Source organism: Oryctolagus cuniculus, chromosome 16, assembly GCF_964237555.1.
Source record: "Oryctolagus cuniculus chromosome 16, mOryCun1.1, whole genome shotgun sequence".
In the NCBI taxonomy this organism is placed as follows: domain Eukaryota; kingdom Metazoa; phylum Chordata; class Mammalia; order Lagomorpha; family Leporidae; genus Oryctolagus; species Oryctolagus cuniculus.
Window position 1 is genome coordinate 33,716,937 of NC_091447.1, and position 26,281 is coordinate 33,743,217.

Below are 26,281 nucleotides of genomic sequence, written 5' to 3' on the forward strand. Positions count from 1 at the left end.
CTCTTCACCTTCAAAACCTCACTCTTTGGTGGGGAGACAGATAGGTAAATGGGGGAATTTCAGGCAGTGGCAGGTGAGGATGTTATGTACAGGGTGCTATGGAAATTGTTGGCAGGTTAAGAAAACACTAGAAAAAGTGATGGCCTGGCTATAGAGATGATAGGTTAGGCCAGGAAGTCAGCACATGAAACAAATACAGAATAAAGTCACTTAGGGAACTGCAAGCTGTGGAGTGTGGAATGTGGGTGGCAGGTGTATTTGGGCAGGAGATAAAGGACAAAGACGGAGACTGGACCACAGGAGGATCTTGTAGTTGATCTTTCAGACATTACACCTATGCAGTGGGCCATGGGGATGCATCGATAGCTTTTAAAAAGGAATGTGGCAAAAATCAGGAAGAGAAGTGTCCAGGAACTAGATGAGATGATGGTGATAAAGCCATGCAGTTTCAATGCGTATAAAAAGGCTCCTCCTCACAACTCTGGCTGTAGGCAAACATGGGATTTGCAGGTGCGTTAAATCTCAGTCACATAATTACAGATGCTGAGTATATGAATCATTAAAAGGTACACGGTCAGGACTGGAGACACACATTTGTGAATCAGTGGGCTGGAACATTAGATAACCAATGAGTGTGTATGAGTCACTGAATACTTTACTAGCAAAGTGAGAAGAAAAGTGGGCCAAACATCAACAATGAACCACTCCATTCAGAACAGATGCAACAAATTTTGGAAGACAGCTTTGGTAAGAAAATTAGGAGACAACAGATGACGATCTAGAAATCCTTGTTTTATTCTGTCATATAACATTTTAAAAAGGACATAAAGTTACCTTCCAGAAAATATTCATGCAACAGTCTGCAAAAAGAAAAAAATGCATTACATCTTGAAAATAAATTTCAAAAGCAAACATATTCAAGTGATTTTATTAGTCGTTAATATAACCAGTTTTGTTTAGGATACCTCATATAATGGGCAATACTGCCTTTAAGAAAGACTGGCTAAAAACTACACTGTGCTTCCTCCGTACTCATTGACACCCAGCATTTCATTCTGATCTAAAGTAGTAATAGCCTTTCTTCTTAGTAAGGGTCACATGCACAAACAGGCCAGCCTTTGTGGGAGCCGACTCTCCTGTTCTGAGGGATCACAAAGGAGAGACTATCTTTCCAAGGAGAGAGATTTACGTAGCCTTTGAAGAAAGGCTGGGAATTCTCATCTGCAGGACAGTTTCAGGCGTGGAAGACAGCCTTGCTCAGGATCGCGGAAAAGGGTGTCCTCCACTGCAGCCTCCCCCATGACTGCAGCCTAAAAACATACGTGAAGAGAAGCATGCACGGCTTCAGTCTCCTAGGGTTCCTGAGAAGCGACGTGTGCCTCCAGTGGACACTCTTCATGACTGTAAACTCTGGCTGTCTTACGTCTTTTACATTTCCTAGAATGTCCTATACAATTAGAAACTGTGCAGTAACAGAAGCAGGGTCAGTAAGCATGAATTTAGAAAACCCTGGCTTCTCTTCCCAGGCCCACTGATGGGCCGTCCTAGAGTCAGACTCTTGTGTGGGTTAGAAGCTTCCAGGCAGGCCGCTGCAGCCAACAGGATCCTGGCAGAAGCAGAGCCGCACAGCTCTCTGGAGTCACGGAGTCACAGACTTCACAGCCACCTGGAGCAGCTGTGCAATGCTTTAACGGTGGAGTCTGAATCGTGGACAAACATCTAATGTGTTTTTGAGCCTCCCTAGGAGACTGCTGTGTTTGTTTTTATAGGGCAAGGAGGACTTACTTTATGGGAAAAGGAACTGGCCACGACCTCTATCCCCAAGCTGAAGTATATGAAGAAGCCAGTATATGAAGATGAGACTGATTACAGAAGTCTTAGAAGCTGTGGGGCCACCTGCAGTGGATGGAGGCCAGTTCCCCAACGTTCATGAACCCTGTCTACAGAACACTTAATAAAGAGGCAAACGAGTGGAAATACAGCAGAGCTCCTTGCGTGAAAACAGAAAGGTTCCATATTTAATGGAAAGGATGCCACTTCCTGAAGGCCAGAGGTATAGTCACTGGCTGAGACATCAAAATCCCTTCAGTCCCTTGGGAACGGGGCCAAAACTGTCCTAGAGGCATCACAGAAACATGAAGAACAACATCAGAGGGGAATAACTAATGGTTTCGATGACAACATTCACCTTCAGGAAAGTAAGGCTGCTTGCCCAAGAAGAAGCTGAATGCTAGAAGCGCCAGAGCTAAAGGAACAGAAAGAAATGCTTGAAAACCTCAACACGAGAGGGGGCGGGCTGTTGATGACTGATGCCTGAAGTAAAATCTCTGACCTGACCCCTGCTACACGTAACAGCTTGCTCTCTTTGCAGATAACGTGAATGGTACAACACGAAACAAAGTGCTTCAGGAAATGGAGACCAAGGCCATCAGCCCACAGTTCAGAGCGCAGAAACTCCTCCACGCTGTGAAACGTTCCCTTCAAGGATTCTGGAAGGCAAAGGTGTCCACATGGGGTAAGGAAAGCAAGCTCGGAAGTGCTCTGTTACGGGATGCTGCGTTTCACCAGGTTGGTTTGCTCTTTGTTTTTGTAAATTACTGGGTGGGGCGTATTTGCCCCAGCAGATAGAACAAGGACTGGTTAACTTGCGGTGCGGTCCTAGGGTTCAGGAGGCCAGAAGTCTGAAATCGAGGTCTCAGCGGGGCGCACTGCCTCTCAAGCTCCAAGGGTCGACGCTTTCCTCGCATCTCTGGGCATGTGGCTTGTGGTGGCATCACTTCCATCTCCGTCTGTTGTCACACCATCGTCTCCGGGTCTCACCTCTCTATAGTAAACGTTTGGGGCCACCCTGTTTTAGATGATAAACAATGAGAAACTGCGCTCTATTTTTCTGAATGGCTAGCCAGCTTCCTCCCGTTTCCCAATTATTCGATGTGTGACTTCCTAAGCTTAAGTACTTGGGTTATTCCCACTTTTTAGAGATCACTGTTTCCTAGTGCATTCTAAAAACTCAGATTACTGTTTTAGAATATCCCTCATAATTTCTGTACTATTTCACCATCTGGGGTGCCCAATGTAACCGTACCAAGCTTCCCCGCGAGTCTCACTGCGCGTTCATCCGCCTCCCTCTGTCCTCCCGTCTCCTGGGCAGGACCACAGGCCCAGGCACCGCGGCCTGGCGGTCAGGGTGAGGCTCTGTCCCCGACCTGGGCCACCTCACCTTGCAGCAGCACCTGGGGCTGGGCGGAGCGCACAGCGCCGTCCCGGGAAGGGGAAGGGGCAGCGATGCCGGGGTCCCGGCTCCACCACAGGCGACAGACAGGGAGGCCTGGAGAAGGCAGGGCTAAAGCCCGGGCCCAGGGACTTCTTGGGCCCGCACAGGGCAGCAGCTGCAGCGAGGGCCGGGAAGCTTCTGGCCTGGGGTTAGGTCAGCGAGGTCGGGCCCGTTGGTGGGCGCTGAGGCGGGGAGGAGCTGACCTCCAGGCACTGCTCGGTGTGTGTCCCGGGCCCGCCTGGTCTGTGGCCGTCTTGGCAACGGTCGCCTCGTGGTCCCGCGCGCAGCGGTTTTCCTGGCTCTTGGCTTCCGGGTGCGGCTGGGTCCCTGGCTCGTTGGTGCTGCGTCCTTGTGCTTGCACGCTCTCGTTTGGACTTGGTAACTGGACAAAGTAACATCTGTGTTAAGTCAGGACCTGGATGATATTTTTTCACGTATCTCTTAATAATCTGACTAGTGCGAGATCTCTACTCTGAGAATGTCTTCATGCTTGGCGTGACAGCAGGAGCTACTGGAATCGGTAGAGTGTGCATCTATGCAGGGGTCCGTTTACTTCAGGAATTAACGATGGGTAATGGCTAAAAGACTAAAACAACAACAAACACCTGGATAAGCCTAGCTTTTGTTAATTCTAAATTCATTAATTTTGGGGACTGATATTTTGTGAACTTTGTGTTTAATTACTTTGTTTCTTCATAGTCTCCATAGTATAAACTTTTCAAAATGTTATGAAGCAAAAATATGGCTCACATATACATTGTATTCAAGTGCAGTTTTGTTTTTCACTTTGACTCTCTTGAATCTAAGAGTTTTAAAACACATTTCTTTCCAACCTAGTGTTTTCATGGTTTCACTTTTTTTTTCTGTTTTAAACTGGATCTCTTACCATTTTGTATAATATCTAACATTGTCTTCTTTTCCTAATGATTTGAAATTTCTCCTCACTTAACTAAACTTGTTTGTATTTAAGTTTACTTCCACTATATTTGAAAAATAGTTGTTGGATAGCTCTTAATGAGTGATCATTCTTTATTCTCTAATAATTTTTTTCATTTTTCAGATACTCTTAATCTTGTTGATAAGTCCGACATCATTTGGCTGAGTTTTCCCTCCAATCTCAGAAAACCTATGATTTAATTTTTACTGGTTTTATAATTTATAGGCCAAGTTAGCAGAGTAAATATTTTTAATATGCAGGAAAGCATACAAGTATGCCTTTAGTTAAGCCTTTTTAAAAAGGTATATTCATAAGAGTTCTCTATGTGCTGCACATTTATTTGTGGACTTTTAGGCATTTCAATTTGTTATACTTATTAAAATGTATTTTTATATATTAATTTTTGTTTTTCATATTTTTCTTCTTTTTTCTCTTCAGTTAGAATCTTTGGGTAATTCTGAGCAAAATAATAAAACAGGAAGAGAAACAGAAAATGTTGCAATATTCCCTAGCCTTTTATTTTTAAAGCTTAAGCCCTAGAGAGTACGGAGTACTTGGGCTGGGAGAAGGATGATGAGAGTGGTAAGGCCCCCTTCTGTCACTCCACACAGACACAAAGATGCATAGGTCTGGCCCAGCTGGATTCTGCTGCTGCTGGAGAGGAGAAGAGAGAAGCGGGGATGGAGCCCTGTGGGGAGTGGCTGTAGGGAAGTTCTAGGCAGAAAGACCTTTCGCCAACCTTGAGAAATGTGCCTGTACTCTACATACGCATGCAAAGTAGTAGCAGGCTGAGGGAATCCATGGGTCCATGCAGGACAACAGTGCCTACTACAGGGGGTAAGTGGAAGACCAGCGCCCCCCTCCCTGACTAAGCCTTGCCACTATGGAGAGCCCCCAGTACCAGGACAGCACCAAGACAATGTAACCACATATCTGAGCATTTCTCTGTCTTCCAAGAAACCCCTGTGAAACCTATAGACACATAGGTACATGCATATACATGCACAGGCAACACACTTTTACAATTTGAGAGAAACAGAGAGTGAGCATTCCCCCTGCTAATTCACTCCCCAAATGGGGCCAATAGCTGAGGCTGGACTGGGCCAAAGCCTGGAGCCACATGGGTGGCAGGAACCCAACTTCTTGAGCCATCACCACTACCACTGCACTAGCAGGAAGCTGATGTTAGGAACTGAAGCTCCGTATGGAACTCAGGTACTCCAATATGGGACACAGGTGTCTTAACAGGTGTCTTACTCATTAGGAGAAACACCCAACTCAACACTTACATGCATTTGTATCATGTTGGTGTTTTTTGTATCATTTTTGTTATATTTATGGCATATTTCCTCCAATAGTCCTCAGACCCAGTCATTTTTGTGGACTCACTGGAAATTGAAATATGAAACTACATTTTTCACTTTGCCATTTCAGATGAGATGAAAATGTATATTAAGAGATATGTGTGATTCCAAAGAATTTTAGCATCAAAGTAAACTTGCCTTTTAATTCTATTTTCCATGAACTTTTGAATTTTCCTCATACAATGACATGTCAGTTGTGACTGTTTTTACTGAGTTCTGTGAACTCAGGTTTTATGGTTATTTTATTATCTCTGAACTTAAACCTTTATTTGGTTCATATTTCACTAAGATTGGAATAGGTTGTTCATAGTTTGAGACCTAGGAATGAAGTTGTTTGTGGGTTACATTTTTTTAAGAACTTCTTCATGTCACATGTGATACATTCATAAAAGGATGACAGTGAGGTATACAGTGACTTTATGAGGGCACAGGGAGCTCCTTGTCACAGTTCCCTAGTGTTGGAAGCAAGTCTTCCACACATACCTCACCTTGTGGGCTAGAAAAATCTTGCTACAAAAAGACGTTGGTGTGTGGAGATGCATCATCAGTGTGGCTGCTATTTTCAAATAAGTAGTTTCAAATGCCAAAATGTGTACAGTGTTGAGAGTTTTTATAAAGTTAGTGTGTGCTCTCCTCTACAAGGAAGATAGAGTACATATCAGCTCAAAACATACCTCCTTGCTCACCCAAACAGAACATCTCCACCATTCCCAGCCCCTAGTTACTACTTGTCTGTTCTCCCAGGTAGATCAGCATTACAATAATGATGTATGAATGGGATAAAACCATATGTAGCCATTTGAACCTGCCTATTTTCACTTAGCATACTGCAAGTGAAAGTAATCCTTATTAAAATGCCACATTTGCTTTACAGCTCTAGAGCTGCCTGTTCAACAACAATTCTTTCTACACACAGCCCAACTGTGTAGCTTCTTTGGAGGAAATCATTCTTAACACTGGGGAAATATCTATAAAGTTTATTAAAGTTGAATTGTGACAATGAATATGCACATATGAATTAAGATTAATGGGTGCAACAATGTCAGGGCGTAGACAACAATGAATCTGACACTAGAGATGACTTACTTTGCCTGGTGTGGAGTTTATAACTCTTACATCACTGGATTTATTTTGGCTGGATCACAATAGGAGCTTGCTAGTAAGAACTAGCGGGGAGGTTCCAAGACGGTGGAATAGGGAGGGAGCTCACTGACAGTCCAGGAGAAGATAGTTTAATAAAAGTGGAGATAGTGTAGTCTCAGGGAAGAATTAGGGGAAAAACGGCAGAGGAAACTCTCCCAGAATTAGAGGAACATGGTGGACCTATGTGGATGGCATAGACACCCACGGCTTGGAACTCTAGCTGCTGAGAGCCTCTGCACTAGCGCTGCAAAGTGAGGTGAGACAAAACCGCAGTAGCCTGAGACACTGGTGGAAAAGTGGCAGGAAGAGCCTAGAGGGAACGAAGCTTGAAGCCCCGTGAGGGAAAGGACACCAGCCTAACTAGAGGAGAGAAAAAATAAAAGGGATGGTATGAACACGATTCTCTCTCTCCAATCACCTTACAAAAGCCTACAAGCCGATAGAGCAGGCACCATTTTGGACATATGTAACAGCTGCACCAACTCGGGGCTGCACCCAGCAATCAGCAGAGCAGAGAAACCTGACTCTGGCTGGGAGTAATAACAGGCGGCTGAGACCTAGTGAATGTGTGGAGCTTCTGAACCAGGACTGTGAGGAAAAAACTAAAAAAACAGTGTGTGGGAGAACTCACAGTGTGGCTGAGACTTTGAGCAGTCTCAGGGGAGATGCCACAAGCTCAGGAAGCCCCGGCTACCCAGTGAGAGACATTGTAGGGGAATCTGAGCTTACACTGGGGACTGCACAGATCCTTTGTGTGGTCCTTGGGACAGAGCAGATGAATATTACACCCATTGGGGCTAGCACTCAGGCACTGATTGCCTTCGAGGAGAAGAGCTCAGAGGAGCAGACATACTTAATTTCTGATTAAAAAAAGGAGAGAGAGAGAGATTTACCATGACAAACCTGGGTGTGTCACCTTAGGCACACCCTTAACCCTGAAGAACTGAACAGAGCTCTCTGGCCACAGCCACCACAAGCCTCTAGAAATTCACTGAATGCAGATAGTCCACTTATTAACAGAGTCATAGTACAACAAGAAAAGCCATCACAGTGGGAAAAAAAAAAAAGAAAAATAGAAGAAACCGAGTATCTCCAAAAATGCCAAACAACAAATGCAACAACCCAATAAACAAGAATAAGGAAGACAACATGATGCTCCCAAAAGAACATGACACTTCAAAACAAGACTATCAAGACTATGAAGATGACAAGACAGAAGAAATGCAAGAAATGGAACTCAAAAAATGATAAGAATACTTAGAAGTAATCAAAATCAAACACATGAACTACTGAAATCCATATAGGACATGAAAGAAAATCTCTGGAGGAATCAAAATGAAATGAAGAATTCAATAGAACAAATAAAAAAATGCAGTTGAGAGCCTTAAAAACAGAATCAGTGAGGCAGAAGAGAGAATATTGGACTTAGAAGACAGAGCAGGAAAGTATACAGTTGAATCAAAGACATCTTGATGAAGAATGAGATGGGAGAGAGAGTGGGAGATGGGATGTTTGTGGGTGGAAGGGAGGTTATGGGGGGAAAAGCTCTAAAATTGTACTTTGGAAATTTATATTTATTAAATAAAAGTTGAAAAAAAAGACAAGAAGGAGGAAATTAGAAATCTAAAAAATATTGCTGGGAATCTACAGGATACTACTATTAAAAAACCCAACATTTGGGTTCTAGGAGTTCCTGAAGGCAGGGAGAGAGAGAAAAGATTAGAAGGGCTTCTTAGTGAGATACTAGCAGAAAACTTCTGGGTTTGGAGAAATAAACAGACATTCAAGTACAGGAAGCACAGAGAACTCCCAATAAACATGACAGGATCCTCACCACAACACATTGTAATCAAACTCACCAAAGTGAAAAATAAAGAAAAAAATCTAAAATGTGCAAGAGAGAAAAGACAGATTATTCTCAGAGGATCTCCAATTAGACTCACAGCAGACTTCTCATCAGAAACCCTATAGGCTAGGAGGGAATAGCAAGATATAGCCCAAATACTAAGAGAGAAAAAAAAAAAAACTGCCATCGCAGAATATTATATCCTGCAAAGCTCTCATTTGTGAATGAAGGTGAAATAAAGACCTTTCAAGAAACACATCTTTTCAACAAAGATGCATGCAGACTGAAAGTGGAAGGTTGGAAAAAGATATTCCATGTCAACAGAAACCAAAAACAGCTGGTGTAGCCATCTTAATATCAGACAAAATATACTTTAACACAAAAACTGTTAAGAGAGACAAAGAGGGGCACTATATAATGATTAAGGGATCAATTCTACAGGAAGATGTAACTATTATAAGAGTATATGCACCTAATTACAGGGCACCGGTCTATTTAAAAGATACGTTAAGGGACTTAAAGGGAGACTTAGACTCCAATGCAATAATATTGGGGGACTTCAAAACTCCACTTTCAGTGATGGACAGATCAACCAGACAGAAAATAAACAAGGAAACAGCAGATTTAATTGACACTATAGACCAAATAGATTTAACAGATATCTACAGAACATTTCATCCTACACTTAAAGAATACACATTCTTCTTAGCAGTACATGGAACTTACTCTAGGATTGACCACATACTAGGCTATAAGGCAATTCTCAGCAAATTCAAAAGAATTAGAATCATACCATGCAGCTTCTCAGACCACAGTGGAATGAAGCTGGAAATTAGCAACTCAGGAATCCCTAGAGCATATGCAAACACATGGAGACTAAACAACATGCTCCTTAATGAACAGTGGGTCATAGAAGAAATCAAAAGAGAATTCGAAAATGTTCTGGAAGCAAATGAAGATAACAACACAATATATCAAAACTTATGGGATACAGCAAAAGCAGTGTTAAGAGGAAAGTTTATATCAATAGGTGCCTACATCAAGAAATTGGAAAGGCACCAAATAAATGAGCTTTCAATGGATCTCTAGAAAAACTACCACAAACCAAACCCAAAACTAGTAGAAGAGAAATAATTAAAATTAGAGAAGAAATCAACAGAATTGAATAAAAAAATTACAAAAGATCAGCCAAATGAAAAGCAGGTTTTTTGAAAAAATAAACAAAATTGACACCCATTGGCCCAATTAACCAAAGAAAGAAAAGACCCAAATCAATAAAATCAGAGATGAAAAAGGGAATGCAAAAACAGGCTCCACAGAAATAAAGAGTCATCAGAAATTACTACAAAGAGTTGTCTGCCAACAAACTGGGAAATCTATCAGAAATGGATAGATTCCTAGACACATACAACTTACCTAAATTGAACTACGAAGACATAGAAAACCTAAACAGATCCATAACTGAGTCAGAAATTGAATCAGTAATAAAGGCCCTCCCAACAAAGAAAAGTCCTGGACCTGGTGGATTCACTGCTGAAAAATTCTACCAGACATTTAAAGAAGTACTAACTCCAATTCTTCTCAAACTATTCAGAAAAATTGAAACAGAGGAAATCCTCCCAAATCCTTTATATGAAGCCAGCATCACCTTAATTCCTAAACCTGAAAAAGATGCAGCAGAGAAAGAGAATTACAGACCAATTTCCCTGATGAACAGATGCAAAAATCCTCAATAAAATTCTGGCCAATAGAATTCAACAACACATTAGAAAGATCATCCACCCAGACCAAGTGGGATTTATCCCTGGTGTGCAGGGATGGTTCAATGTATGCAAAACAATGTGATACACCACATTATCTCAATAGATACAAAAAATGCATTTGATAAAATACAACACCCTTTCATGATGAAAACTCTAAGCAAATTGGGTATAGAAGGAACATTCCTCAATACAATCAGGGCAATTTATGAAAAACCCATGGCCAGCATCATATCGAATGGGGAAAAATTGAAAGCATTTCCACTGATATCCGGTACCAGACAGGGATACCCACTCCACCACTGCTATTCAATATAGTACTGGAAGTTTTAGTCAGAGCCATCAGGCAAGAAAAAGAAATTAAAGGGATACAAATTGGGAAGGAAGAAGTCAAACTATGCCTCTTTGCAGATGATATGATTCTTTATTTAGGGGATCCAAAGAACTCTACTAAGAGACTATTGGAACTCATAGAAGAGTTTGTCAAAGTAGCAGGATATAAAATCAATGCACAAAAATCAACAGCCTTTGTATACACAGACATGTCATGGCTGAGAAAGACCTTCTAAGATCAATCCCATTCACATTAGCTACAAGAACAATCAAATACCTTGGAATAAACTTAACTAAGGATATAAAAGATCTCTATGATGAGAATTACAAAACCTTAAATAAAGAAATAGAAGAGGATATCAAAATATGGAAAAATCTTCCATGTTCATGGATTTGAAGAATCAATATCTTCAAAATGTCCATTCTTCTTGGGCCCGTGCAGGGCAGCCGCAGCTGCGAGGGCCGGGAGGCTTCTGTCCTGGGGTTAGGTCAGCGAGGTCGGGGATGGCTGATGGGCGCCGGGGTGCCGTGTGGCCAGCAGCGGGGATGAGCTGACCCTCTGGGCACGGTGAGCGTCCCTGGCCCCTCTGGCCTGCAGCTGTCTTGGCAACAGTCGCCTCGCGGTGCAGAGCGCTGGTTCCCTTTCCTGCGTGCGCGGCTTCCTCCCTGGCCTTCCCAGATTGCCTGAGTCCCCTCCTTGTTTCTGATGCATCATTATCAGGTGTCCTGTGGGCCTGCACTTTTTTGTTATGAGCAACGTTCGGTTTCCTAGTAAGTCTTTGCAGGGGATGACTGAAGCGATTTTGAATCCCTGAGAAGACAAGCGTTCTGGTGAAAGAACTCAAGATGCCTCCAGGCAGAGGAGTGCGAACAGACTTTGAGAAAAGTCACTTTCTAGGTTTCTAGGGTTTCTGTAACAAAGCAGCACAGACTTGGTGCAGGGGTCTAACAGCAGAAACCCATTTATCCAGGGTTCTGGAGGCTGTAAGCCCGACAGCCAAGGGTCAGCTCGATTTCCTCTAAGTGACTCCTTCCATGGCTTGTCCATGGGCCATTTCCCCCCTGTGCCATCACATGGGCATCCTATGTGGTCTGTGTCCTAATCATTTTTGTAAGTACAGTCAGTCCTAAACAGACCTATGAGATAGGCATTGATACCCTTGTGTTAGAAATAAGAAAGCTGAGACACAACAGGACCCAGTTCTAGGTCTGTGGAAAAGTCTACTCTCTTCTCACGTCAAAAAGTGAATTGGCATTTGATGTGAGTGCTGAACTAGCATGTAGTCACTGAGGTCACAGAACGCGTGCCAGATGTGCTCAAGTCATCAAGATTTCTAATCCCCTGTTCTCTCATCTATGAACTTAGGAGCAGAAGTTGCTAATTCACAGCTGTTTCTCAGGGCAGTCTCTTTGGCCTGAAGGATTTTTTTTTTTTTTTTAATTTTCTTTCAAATTTGTCTGAGGAAGAGAGAGACAGAGAGAGAGACCACGAGCGAGCAAGTGCACTTGCGCTGCCACCTGCTGGTTCATTCCCCAAATGTGCACAATGACCAACACTGAGCCTGTCTGAAGCCAGGAGCCCGGAACTCACAAGGTGTCTGCAGGGCTCAGTCCCTTAAGCCATCACTGCTGCCACCTGAAGTTTGAATTAACAGGAAGCTGGCCTCAGGAGCCAGAGCCAAGTACGGAATCCATGTGTTTTTATTTATTTATTTATTTATTTATTTTTATTTTTTTATTTTTTGACAGGCAGAGTGGACAGTGAGAGAGAGAGACAGAGAGAAAGGTCTTCCTTTGCCGTTGGTTCACCCTCCAATGGCCGCTGCGGCCAGCGCGCTGTGGCCGGCGCACTGCGCTGATCCGATGGCAGGAGCCAGGAGCCAGGTGCTTTTCCTGGTCTCCCATGGGGTGCAGGGCCCAAGCACCTGGGCCATCCTCCACTGCACTCCCTGGCCACAGCAGAGGGCTGGCCTGGAAGAGGGGCAACCGGGACAGAATCCGGCGCCCCGACCGGGACTAGAACCTGGTGTGCCGGCGCCGCTAGGCGGAGGATTAGCCTAGTGAGCCGCGGGGCCGGCCTGAATCCATGTGTTTTAATATAGGACACAGGCATCTTACCTGTTAGCCTAAATGGCCACCTCTGTTTTTAATTTTAAAAAATCAGTTGCATATTTTTAAATTAAAATATATTACAAAAGATAAAAGCAAGAAAGAATTTTCACAGGCTCTGTGAATGGAGTTGCTCATAAAGTTTCAGATGATAATCAAGGGGGCCTTGGGGACTGAGACTGACAGAGATAAACCAGGATTGCTTCATTACACAGGCAATCTCAAATTGGAAGATGAATAGGTGATTTGGAGTCATCCCCAGGTCAGAGAATTACAACCAAGGCCAATGATGGTGTAGGGATCCTGAGTCACTGGATCACAATTAAACAAGTATTCCTCATTTAGAAATGTGGATTCTACAATGACATGCTGGCTCCATTGGGAATGCATGAACATTTCATGTCTAATTTACTTATGTCAAATTCTTACAAATGAAAAACACATCAGTGATAGGGCAGGTAAATTTTAGGACAGGTAAATTTTAGAAGCCCTGCATTCCTCAGTGTCTGGCAAAACACACATAAAAAGGTGATCCCTATGAGATGAGGGAAATTACTATGGTATGTGTAAACAGAATGAGGTGTCCATACTGCAGAAGCCAGGAAAAACCTTCAAATCCAGGTTAAAAGAGCCTCACCCAGAGACATGGGCATGAGCGCTCCACTGCAGTCTGCTGTACAGTTACACCTTGGAGAGCTCATGTGTGGGGGAAGCAGTGTGTCAGGACACAGCTTGGACTCTTCAGATCACTGTAGGATCAGATGCGACCTATGGTCACAAGATAAGGGTTAGGTACTGTAGTTGTAATCTGCCTTGTCCATTCCCAGGACGTACCACAATGAATAATAACCCTTTCTACTTGCACTATGACTGGACCAAAACTAGAGAACACTAACTTATTTTTTTTATCTTTTATTTAATGAATATAAATTTCCAAAGTACGACTTATGGATTACAATGGCTTCCCCCCCATACCGTCCCTCCCACCCACAACCCTCCCCTTTCCCACTCCCTCTCCTCTTCCATTCACATCAAGATTCATTTTCGATTATCTTAATATACAGAAGATCAGCTTAGTATACATTAAGTAAGGATTTCAACAGTTTGCTCCCACACAGAAACATAAAGTGAAAAATAATAGATGATTTTTTTTAAATGATGATGAAATCAGATCAGACCTATTGTCATGTTTAATCCCAGTGAGAGTCAAGTTGGGAATTGATAATTTCTTTTTTTTTTTTTTTTTTTTACAGAAGATCAGTTTAGTATACATTAAGTAAAGATTTCAACCGTTTGCACCCCCATAGAAACACAAAGTGAAATATACTGTTTGAGTACTCGTTATAGCATTAAGCCTCAATGTACAGCACATTAAGGACAGAGATCCTACATGAGGAGTAAGTGCACCGTGACTCCTGTTGTTGACTTTACAAATTGACACTCCTGTTTATGGCATCAGTAATCTCCCTATGCACCAGTCATGAGTTTCCAAGGCTATGAAAGCCCCTTGAGTTCTCCGACTCTTATCTTGTTTAGACAAGGTCATAGTCAAAGTGGAGGTTCTCTCCTCCCTTCAGAGAAAGGTACCTCCTTCTTTGAAGACCTGGAGAACACTAACTTATAAAAGTACCTTCCCTTGACCTTCAGCCACATGGAGAGCTGGTCCTGGTGCCAAGTCCTAGTTCTGCCTGCGGTAGAACACTCACAAGATTCCATGCTGGCAGTTACAGCTCACAAGTTACTGGTCAAAGGCAGGGCTGTAGTGCCCATTTGGAGTTATGGGTGAGTTACTACCAGCAATGAAACCTCCCTTCCAGCTGGTCTTTGAGGGTCCACGGTGTGATGTAATGGTGTTGTCTAAATTGACTTCCACAGGAAATGTTGGTATGTGCATCTTTGGCTGTTTATACAGTAAAAGTACGACCTACTTTTAAGGGAAAACAAGCTAGCTAGATGTTTTCTGCTCCAGTTGAAGATGGTAAAGGCAGTGGGACGATTAGACTGATTACAGAAGCCTTTGGGGCCCTCAGGTCACCTGAATTATCAATTTTGTCACTGACAGCATTTTGAAAAGATGCAAGCAAGCTCACCTTTCCCTGAAACATACTATAAACCTTAACAGAGAACAGGAAAGCTAATCCTCTAATACATTTAATGGAGTGATGATGGTTCCTTTTTAAGGGCAGCATCAAAATCCCACCAACCCCAAGTAACTGAGGCCAAAGATATCACAAAGCATCTCAGAAGCATGTAGAACAACATCAGAGGGGAATAACTAATAATTTTGATTAAAACGTTCAGTTACAGGAATGCCTAAAGCTGCTTGCCCAAGAAGATGCTGAAAGGCAGGAGAGAGTGCAGGAGCCAAAGGAATGGGAAGAAATGCTTGAAAACTTCAACACACAAGGTAGCAAGTTGAAATGATAGAGTCAGTTAAAATCTCTGCCACCCTGCCAGTGACCATAAGAGTGCCTGATCTCTTTAGAGAAGAGTATGAGGATGAGGCAACAAAGAATTGGGCTAAAATGGTGAATCCAAAGATGAAAATCAAGGGTACCAGCCTCAAGTGAATGTGAAGAAACTCATCAACACTATTATATGTTTTTCATTAAGAACTTGAAAGAGAAAAATGGGATATATAAAAGATTTTTATGAATAAAATATTATATGATAAAGGAAGGAAGCACGTATGGTTCAAATCAAAACTTCCAAACACAGTGTGAAAATATAGTTTGAAAGCTACATGAAAAGCTTTAGATACAACCGACAGACACTGCCTGAAGTACATCAGGGATATGAAATGTAGCTGCAAAAAGTCCATGAACAAGGGATTCAACTGCTTAGAAAAAGAGAAGAAAGTTCCCTGGGTGCAGGCAAACATCCCCGCTGTGTACCTAAACCTTAACTGCTACAGAACAATGGGGAGACCCCAGGAAGCCACTATTTCCTTCACCAAAAATGAGAAAACAGTTCACCGAGAGTTGTCTGAGAGTTGTCTGGCAGTTCTGTCAATTCAGAGCTCAGTGATCTAAGGAAATAATCATAATAAAAAAAATGGCTGAATGAGTTTGAAATAGCTTTTTTTCCAGGCGACTCCCTTCAATTATGATTCCAAATGCAGCCATAGCAGCAGCTCAGTAGGAGGTGCCCCTTGCATCCTTATTCCCCAGAGGAGCAGGGGAGGTGAGATAGGAGGGCTCAGGAGTGTAGGGTGATGTGCATGTTTGATTCAGGTTTACAGCATCCAACCCTACATTTAGGCAGACATCTAACATATTTTCTGTCTTAATTCTGATTCACATCTTTTAGGTTAATGCATTGCTTAATTGGTGATGCATTTGTTCTTATGGAAATTTTAGATTTTGTAATTCCTACAATTGCTTCCAGAATGTAGTTTTAATGTAATTCTTAACATATCCAGTTCATCAAGACCACTAGAATTGTCATATTTATATATGTATAAATAAACATATACAGGTAGAGTTACAGAGAGATGGGGATACAGAGAGAAAGGTCTTTCATCCGCTGGTTCACTCCCTTACTGGCTGCAATGTCTGGTGCTGGGCCGATCTGAAGCTAGGAACAGGGAGCTTCCAGGTCTCCCGTGTGGGTACGGGGGCGCAAGCAATTGGGCCATCTTCCACTGCTTTTCTGGGCCATAAACAGAGAGTTGGATCAGAAGAGGAGCAGCTGGGATTTGAATCGGTGCCCATATGAGATGCCAGCACCACAGGCCTACTACACCACAGTGCCAGACCTCATATATTTTATTTTAATGAATTAGTTCACTATACTTAACTGTAACTGAAGTTTTACATGAGAAATTAGGCATTTGAATCACCAGAAACAGCTGCTATGTACTAAGAGTTGCAATATGCAAAGTACGAAGTAACTTCATAGTTATCTCCGCTAATGTTTCTTGATTTTTAAAACAGTACATATACATATGACCCAAAACAAACATAAAGTATAACCATACTCCCTGTTAAATGCATTAGTATTTTAATAGTCTAGTTTTAAATTCATAGATATTTTGGGAACCTGACATTTGGAAAATATTTATTCTTTATAAACTTTGTATTATTATTTAAGGTGTTTTTTTTTTTTTTTTTTTTGCTGTTTATTTTCAAATTTTGCACTGGGAAAAGACTGTCTTCCTGGCTTCTGACTCTATAATTTTTTCTTTAAAAATTTTTTATTTATATAAGGGAACATAGTTCATGTATTTCATTTATATAGTTTGAAGAGCATGATGACACTTCCCACCCTACCCTCCCATCTTCCCTCCCACTCCCTTTCTTATTTTTCTTTTAATTCTTACAAAGACATACTTTCAACTTACTCTATAATCACAAGCTTAGCCTGACTCTAATTTTTGACATGGAAAGTAAATCCTGCAACTTGGGGAGTTCTTTAGATTCTTAAATTTTTATTGTTTCATATGTTGTATGTTTAGAGGTTTCATAACACTGTTTGGTATAAGAAATAAATGAGAAATCTAGCATTTTATTTTCCTAAATACTTAGCTATATTTCAACATAGTTTGAAGCTAATTCATTTTTCCAATTTCTGGAAAAGCCCTGTATCCTTCCACATTTCCTGTATATTTAAGATTATATCGGGGCCAGTGCTATGGCGTAGTAAGTCAAGCTTCTGCCTGAAGTGCTGGCATCCCATATGGGTGTCAGTTTGAGTGCCAGCTGCTCTACTTCCAATCTAGCTCTCTAATGGCCTGGGAAAGCAGTAGAAGATGCCCTGAGTGCTTGGGCCCCTGCACTCACATGGGAGACCTGGAAGAAGCTCCTGGCTTTGGATTGGCCCAGGTGAGACTGCTGTGGCCTTTTGGGGTGTGAACCAACAGATGGAAGACCTCTCCCTCTGTCTCTCCTTCTCTGTCTGTAACTCTGCCTCTCAAATAAATAAATCTTAAAAAAAACAAGGTTATATGTACTTTGTTTTAAAAATTATTGCTCTACAACACATTTTAAAAGCTCACAGAGACACTTTCCATATCCTCGAAGTATTTCTGTCATGTTTTCAGGGTATTTAACTACCCAACTGTGTCTAGGTATGCCCTCCAGAATCCCAGCAGAGTTGTTATTAAGATTTAGTGAGTTAGCACAAATTTTATAGATTATTTCAGGGAAATGACTATAAAATGTTGCTTCATATCCACAAAAATAATACTTTTATATTTAAACTTTTCTTCATATATTCATGTATAACTCTAAGTGAATCCTAAAGAATTAGATGTTTTTGTTTGAAAGTGGGAGAGAGGAAGAGAGGGAGGGAGAGAGAAAGAGATCAATCTTCCATCTGCTGAAGACAGGAGGTGAAAACCCAATCCAGGCCTCTCATACGGGTGGCAGGGACCCAGCAATTGAGCCTTAAACTGCTCCCTTCCAGGGTGCCCATTAGCAGCACTCCACTGTGAGATGTGGACATCTCTAACGGTGTCTTATCCACTGTGTCTATTGCTAGCACCTAAGTATTGTATTTCAATATACTGGTCTACTACTACTTACACTATAATTGAAGTTTTACATGACCAGATACTCTATAAAAATTCTGGTATTAATGAAATTGTGTGATGCCCAGAAAGTACACTCTGGAATAGACTACACTGTGACTTGGAAATAAAAATATTAAGATAAATTCTTGAAAATGTATTTAGTTATTGAGTAATTCTGACTGCTAGAGCTCTAACCTGGGCTTCGTTCTTAATTCCTTCATGACTGATGATCAAGGTCTACCCTGAAGTATTCTCATCAGTAAAATTCATACTTTTGTTGGACTCAATTTAATTAGATGACGTTGTGTTGAGTGAATGATGACTCAGGCACTTGGCCAACCCCATGGATGGCACATTGACTCAAAAATAGTTTATTTTCAAGGACCTCATTACTTGGTAGGTTCTAGAAAGAGGGATTTAAGTGCAGTGAGAAAACAGAAGAGCTGCAAAAATGTTGAAGACAGTTGTTATCAGAACCCTTCCTGATGGGACAAGAAAACTCTGACGGTAGGCAGGAAGCTTTACGAGAACTAATGCTGAACCAACTCTGAAGGGTACTGTAGATTATCTCTGGAGCTATGAAAAGAATTTACAGAGGTACAGGTGGAGAGGTACTAAAGAAGACAGGATGGTGAGTTACTGTGGTCCTCGACCTGGTGAGATGCGGTCATGGTCTATGTTAGGATATTGTCAGTGGAGAAGGTGAAAAATAAACCCTGCTGATTGCAAAGGAAAAGACTTATTTTTAAAACTGAATGGCTATGGGGGTAGTGTGAGGGGGAACCAAATATGGCTTCCAGGCCTCCAGTTTAGGGGAAATAAAGGGGCTATCTCTGAGACAGGAAACCATGAAGAAAAGAGGAAGGGAGAGGAGAGGGGAGGAGAGGGGAGGAGGAGAGGGGGAGGGAAGAGGAGGGGGAAGGGAAGAGTAGAGAAGGGAGGGGAGGGGAGGGGAGGAGATAAGGTAAAAAAAAATTTAATGTTTGTGTGGGGAGCAACTCGGAATAGACTGTTACTGGAATTAAGACTTATTCTATACATCTGCTCTCCCACAATATGGCGCTGGGAGAGGAGCAAACAGCTTCTACCCAGCTGCCTCTCACCAACTTAACAAGCTGCAGGACCTGCTCCTGATTGGAGGAGAGCAGCGTACTCGGCGTGTGGGCAGCCGAGTTAGGATTGGCGGAGGAGGACTATAAAGGAGGAGAGAGACAACATGCACCGGGGACATCTATCTGAAGGAACTCCTGTGCAGCCCCCAAGAGAGCCGGCCGGCGGTGTGCCGCTCCCCTGCGGAAGTGGGGAATGTGGCCAGGGGGAACCGCCCTTCCACGGAGGTGGAAGGGTCGGTAGCCAACCCGGGAAGAACCAGCAGCAAACCCGGGAAGGGCCGAGCAAACAAAAGAACAGCGCAGGGTCCTGTGTCGTTCCTCCATGAAGACGGGGAGCGACAGTTTGGGTCTCCCACATGGATGGCAGGAACCCAAGCACCTGAGTCATTGCCTGCTGCCTCCCAGGGCGCACACTAGCAGGAAGCAGGGCTGAAAGCAGAGGAGGACTCAAATCCAGCCATCTGTACGGGATGTGGGCTTCACAAGCTGTGCCACAATGCTCACCCTGAGAACTACATTTTTTTCACAAATATAACATAGCCTATTCTTGTAAAATCCTAAACCCCCAAAACCATGAAAATGCATATTAAGGGGGATGGTTTCTGTGAATGTGTGTAAATATGGTGAAGTATAAATACCATGTGACAATAATTGATTATTTGAGAAACACAAGGGGTAGAAATCTTGTGGTAATTTTTTGCTGTAAGACTTAATATTCTCTACTATAACATGAATTCAACAAGGGTATAATTAATAAAGTATTAGAGGGGCCAGCGCCATGGCTCACTTGGTTAATCCTCTGCCTGTGGCACCAGCATCCCATATGGGCGCAGGGTTCTAATCCTGGTTGCTCCTCTTCCAGTCCAGCTCTCTGCTATGGCCCAGGAGGAAGCAGGGAATGGCTCAGCAACCTGCTTCACTGCCATGCAGGGTGGGAGACCCAGATGGAATTAGTGGCTCCTGGCTTTGGCCCAGCCCAGCTCTAGCTATTGTGGATATTTGGGGGAGTGAACCAGAGGATGGACTCTGTGTGTGTGTATGTGTGTGTGTGTGAGAAAGAGTCAGAGAATGAGTATGTGTTTGTGTGTGTGTGTGTCCCAAATAAAATGAAAATAAAAATTTTCAATATATGTATAGGAATATTTTTGCAAAAAACAAGTATTTTCAGTCAGCCTAGATGAAATGTGAATTTGATAGTAGTATTTGATAAGTAGATAAGTGTAGCTTCAGAACAGTTAGGGACATGACATTGCATTTTACAAACCATTTGCCACATGTAGAGCATATCTATTCAGCCACACTTACGGGTCTCAGTGCAATAAATTCCCAAGGAAACTATTATGTTTATAATGAAATAACACCATCAAACTAAAGACAACTTTTTAAAAAATGTATTTCCCTGTGGATTTGTTATAGATCATCTAAAGAATTAGAAAAAAAGGGATTTGAGTTACTTAGAGTAAATATTTTATTTCTTTAAACGTTGGCTTGAAACTCTTCATAACATAATTCTAGATAAAATTAGCACTGAGTTTATTCTAAAATGAAAAGGACTGCTGGAAGGAATGAGATAATAAGATATTACAGGTGGCCCTGTGGATACTGAGTAATTAAGATAGAAAACATTCACTTAAAAAAACTCCCCCACTTAATAGGTTGCACCTTTTTCTCCTTGATTATATTTCTGGAAAATTAAAGCTTATTCAGTTTCTATTCATGTAAAGACCAAAGGTAAGGTATTTTTAACTTCTGTGGTCAATTATATCTATGCAGACTCCTTTCCCTCTTATTTTAGGAGTATAGTGCCACCTATGGGTAAGAATGAAACTTTGCAATCTTCATTAGTAAATATAGCTCACCTGTATTATCAATATTAAACATTGTTAGGTTCTGGGTAATAAAATATGAGTGGCTTACAGTGTAGTGCATGAGACATAAACAGATGCAATTTTAGCACCATGGGATAAGAACAGATGTACTTGAGACAAGCATAGCATTCCATTTTCATGATGCATAAATACAAAGTGAAACAGCCCAGATTAACAGCCCAATGTGTAGATGTTGGGTGGTAGACTATGAGTTAAGTCTTGTTCATGCTGGGTACATTTGTTGATTATCTGAATATGAAGTTTGGGGAAAAGGTCAGGACCGGAGGTTGGAAAGCTATTGTGTGAGTCAGAAGAAAAAAAAAGTTTCAAATATTGGTTTAGCTGAGAGAACTTAAGAGAAACTAAGGAAACTGAGCTGCACTTCTTTATTGTTATATCTTTGCCACAAAACCCTTCAGAAAAATGTCTTTTAATAACGTTTTCTTTTCCACAGTAGCAAAGCAAATGTTGATTCAAGAAAATTTCACTATAAAAATAATAGACAAGCTTCGCAGGACTTCTACTTGCCACTGCACTGCCCTAATCCTGGCTCAGAGTCAGACTTGAGGACAGCGATTTGCATTTCCAGGGCAACACCTTGGTTCCTGGCTCTGGGAAGAGCAGAGTAGACCTTATTCTCAAAGATAAAACATTGTGTTTGTCAGTTTTAACTTGTCTTAGAGCTTTCTAAAGGAGAGACATAAGGTATTAACCTTTATTTGGCAACCAGAACTCTCTTAGGGCAGAAAAAAAAAAAAAAGATAAGCAGAAGTCATTCCTCAAAAAAATCACAAATAAAATGAACAGCGCGATGCTATCTGAGCCAAGAGACTTCAGCTGAGGCTAATAATGGACATTCCAGGGGCCAGTGCTGTGGCACAGTGGGTGAAGCCACTGCCTGCAGTGCTGGCATCCCATATGGGCACGGATTTGAGTCCTAGCTGCTCCACTTCTGATCCAGCTCTCTGCTATGGCCTGGGGAAGCGGTAGAAGATGGCCCAAGTCCTTGGACCCCTGCACCCATGTGGGAGACCTGGAAGAAGCTCCTGGCTCCTGACTTAGAATCGGTGCAGCTCCTGCCATTGCTGTCATCTGCCTCTACCTTTCTGTAACTCTGCCTTTCAAATAAATAAATAAATAGATCTTTTAAAAAATAATGGACGTTCTGAAAGTCTGGGAGGAAAAGTTGTTAAAAGTATTTATTTGAGGAATAAAGGCATCAAAAAAGGTCAAGGACTAGTGTACTGGAGGATTTAGAAGGCATCATGTATTCCCAGGCAGGACTATGTGAGAGGATCTGGGAAGATCCTAAGCTTTTACCTCTTGCCAAGAGTGCCTAGGCTCAATCCCCTGCTCCAGCTCCTCAATCACAGTTCCTGATAACGCAGACCCGAGGAGACAGCAGTGATTATTAAGCAGTTGAGTTCCTGACACCCATATGGAGACCGGATTGTGTCCCCAGATCCTGGCTTCAGCCTCGGCTAAGCTCCAGCTATTGCAGGCCTTTGGAGAATGATCCAACAGATGACAGTTTCTCTTGCTCGCTTTCCAATTTTTAAAAAGTACATTACAAAAGGGTAGCTAAACACAAAAGTAGGCAGAAATGAAGGATTTGAGAATGTTTAAAAAACAAATAGATAAATTTTAAAGGCAAGTCTCTCCTTATCAGTAATTACTTTGAATATAAAGGACTGAACTCTCCAATCTAGGGTAGAGATTGACAGAATGAATTTAGAAATTGACCTAACTGTACACTATTAATAAGATACACATTTTTCATATCCAAACACATAAATAGTTTGAAAGTGAAAGGATGTAAAAAGACAAGCCATGCTACAGTAACCACAAGAGATCTGGGATGGGTATGTTGTACCAGACCAAATACCATTTTAAAAACAATGTTTTAAAGTACAAAGAATTGTACCACGCAGTGACTAAAATGTCAACCCATAAACAAGAAATCTGACATCAGAGTTACTGAAACAGTGGTGATAAAAGACCCTGAAGTTGGGGAATGAAAAGATAATGGATCTAACAATAAGAAAGCGCATTCGAAATTTATACAAAGGGGGGGGGGCACTGTGGCGTAGCGGGTAAAGCCGCCCCGTGCAGTACTGGCATCCCATATAGGCTGCTCTACTTTTGATCCAGCTCTCTGCTATGGCCTGGGAAAGCAGGAGAAGATGGCCCAAGTCCTTGGGCCCCTGCACCTGTGTGGGAGAGCTGGAAGAAGCTCCTGGCTCCTGGCTTTGGAGATTGGCGCAGCCCCAGCTGCTGTGGCCATCTGGGATGTGAACCAGCAGATGGAAGACCTCTCTCTCTCTGCCTCTGCCTCTCTGTAACTCTGCCTAACAAATAAATAAGTGTTTTTAAAAGATTTATATGGGCCGGCGCCGTGGCTCAATAGGCTAATCCTCCGCCTTGTGGCGCCGGCACACCAGGTTCTAGTCCCGGTCGGGGCGCCGGATTCTGTCCCGGTTGCCCCTCTTCCAGGCCAGCTCTCTGCTGTGGCCCGGGAGTGCAGTGGAGGATGGCCCAAGTCCTTGGGCCCGCACCCCATGGGAGACCAGGATAAGTACCTGGCTCCTGCCATCAGATCGGCACGGTGCGCCGGCCACCGCGGCCATTGGAGGGTGAACCAACAGCAAAGGAAGACCTTTCTCTCTGTTTCTCTCTCTCACTGTCCATTCTGCCTGTCAAAAAAAAAAAAGATTTATATGAATAACTTAACAAAGATATTTCAGAATCAAGGACAGAGACTACTGTGGTACACATGCTCAGGGGGTTAGCAACCCTAAGTAGGCAGAAGATCAATAATGAGAAAGCATTAAAAAGTGTGCTTAGATCTCATGATCACCAGAGTTGGGAATCAGTATTTTTTAGGACAACAATAGGATAACGGATGCAATGAGAATTCACGGGAATGCTGATACTGTGATTTTACAGTCTGTGAATGCCTGTCTTAGGAAGAACTGCAATGATGGCTGCTTCCCTTGTAAATAGAGCATCGTAAGACAGGACAAGAAGATGGAGGGGGGATTAAATAAATAATCTAAGAGGGAATGGGTCAATTATGATACAAGGTAACAGAGGACACAGAGAGTTGCTGGGAAGAAAAGAGGAGGGTTGATTAATGGTAGGAATGCATGATCAGTCGAAACAAGGATTATTGCATGTGGTTAATACTTTGCTCATGGAATTAACTGACTTCTTAGTCTGTCAATCCCATCTCCTCTAGTCTGCCTTCCTGGCCTACAGTAACTGAGAAAACAAAACATTTTGCTTCCACATCACCCTGGGTAGCTTTCCAGATGCACATGGGATTCCCACCATTACACTCTCCCAGGTGGTGTTTGTAAGAAATATGTGAATCATCATCCAGCTAGGTCTTCTGTCCAGTGCTCCACTCCAGTGTCCCAGCTTCAGTTTCATTTGTGTCTAGAGGCATTTTAGTAAGCGTGAGGCTGGAGTTTTGTTTTCCATTCAGCAATGCTGCAGCCTTTGAGAGCAGTGTTGGAGGCCACAGTTACTTCAATGGCTTCCTCATGTCAGTGCTAAGGGCAGAAGAAGACATTACAGTATCAGTCAGACCATTATTCTCTGAGATTCCCGGTCCCCACCTAGAGTCTTCTCAGTTCTTGGAATGATTTCATGAGTATCCAATGCCTCTATTAAATGTCTTTCTAATAGTATATCACAGTGCTGTTTATTTCCTGAGAATACCTTCACCAACACAGCTTTCTCATTTTTGATTGACTTGTGTGTTGTCTTTCAGTTGCAGTGTCCAGCAAATCATGGCATGCATACATATTTAAACAAAAACACAGTAAGTATCAATATTTCAATTTCTTAGGGTTTTTAGTGGATTTAGAAGGCAAAAAACTCACCTGGGTTTCCAACATGGTCGCTACTATTTTTAGAGATCATTAGAAGGAGGTCATGCAAACTGATCACTGTTTGAAATTATTAAAGCAAGCTGATTGTTTATGAATTGAATTGTACCATTTAAAAATATTTGTTCTGCTAAGAGCTTCCAGGAATTTCTTATTTATGTTTTTGTTCTTCTATGGTAAATTATATAGTTGCTTTTCAGAAGAGAAACCTGAATATAATGATTTATATTTCTGATTCCTTTCTTCATTTAATTCAGATAATGACCTCTTATTACCTACAAAATCCTTTATTGTAATGTGTTAGTGATACACAGTTTTTTCCTACCTGCCTGGAGTTGAAATTGCCATGCAATAGAAATGACTTGCCACTCTAAATAACAGACAGGAAACCCAGGCTCCTGGAGCAAGGCTTGGAATTGAGTTTGGTAGTTAAAGGGGAAGTAAGAGATCTTTCCAAAGCCTTCATTTCATTCAAAGACTATTATTAAAGTCATTGTTCAACATGACAATTTATAAGAAGCTATGTGTTTGCTCAACGTGATAATTTTTTGTCTCCTTTCATAGTGAATTATATTCATCTATGCTTATTTTGAGATGCATTTCTTTCTTCTTCCAGATTGTGTCAAAAATTAAAGATGAACCCAAGACACATAATGTGTCACTCCCACCTGGCAGTTGGGTTCCCCTGTATGACTTTATTGCACATGATCAGTGTCAGCCCACTGGAGAGCTGTCATCTCCCTTCTCTCTCCTTGGAAACTTCCACAGGAAATCATGTTATTTCAGGGAATAGCAAACTAATAAATCCTGGCAAATAATTCTGACTTGTGTAATCATTTTGGAGATAACATTTATAGGCCCAGAGAAACAAGATACATACAGAGTCATATTACCCAATAAAGCTATTTAGATATGCCTTTATCCCTACTTCACTTGAAAAGTTTAATTACAAGCTATAATTTAAAGAGTTCCATTTATCAAGTGAGTACTGTATGCCAGGAATGGGACTGTTTTCTATTCACTATTCAATCTAATCCTCACTACAAACCTAGGAGGTATGCATTTATTTCCTTATGTTAAAAATGAAGAAGCTGAGACACACAGCAGGATCTAGAACTGATATTTCTAAA

At 42.0% G+C, this 26,281-nt stretch overlaps 2 long non-coding RNA genes across 2 annotated transcripts; one reads left to right on the forward strand and one right to left on the reverse strand.

The window, feature by feature from the left end:
- Nucleotides 1–771: 771 nt before the first annotated feature.
- LOC127492619 (uncharacterized) lies at nucleotides 772–14,459 on the reverse strand. The gene is made up of 3 exons (XR_007922227.2): nucleotides 14,397–14,459; nucleotides 3,221–3,656; nucleotides 772–2,848 (listed from the first exon to the last, which is right to left on the reverse strand). It is a non-coding gene; the product is annotated as an uncharacterized lncRNA (long non-coding RNA).
- Nucleotides 14,460–14,493: 34 nt separating this feature from the next.
- Nucleotides 14,494–25,969, forward strand: LOC138845811 (uncharacterized). Its single transcript, XR_011382987.1, has 4 exons — nucleotides 14,494–14,650; nucleotides 15,068–15,173; nucleotides 25,034–25,084; nucleotides 25,768–25,969. It is a non-coding gene; the product is annotated as an uncharacterized lncRNA (long non-coding RNA).
- The last annotated feature ends 312 nt before the right edge of the window (nucleotides 25,970–26,281 follow it).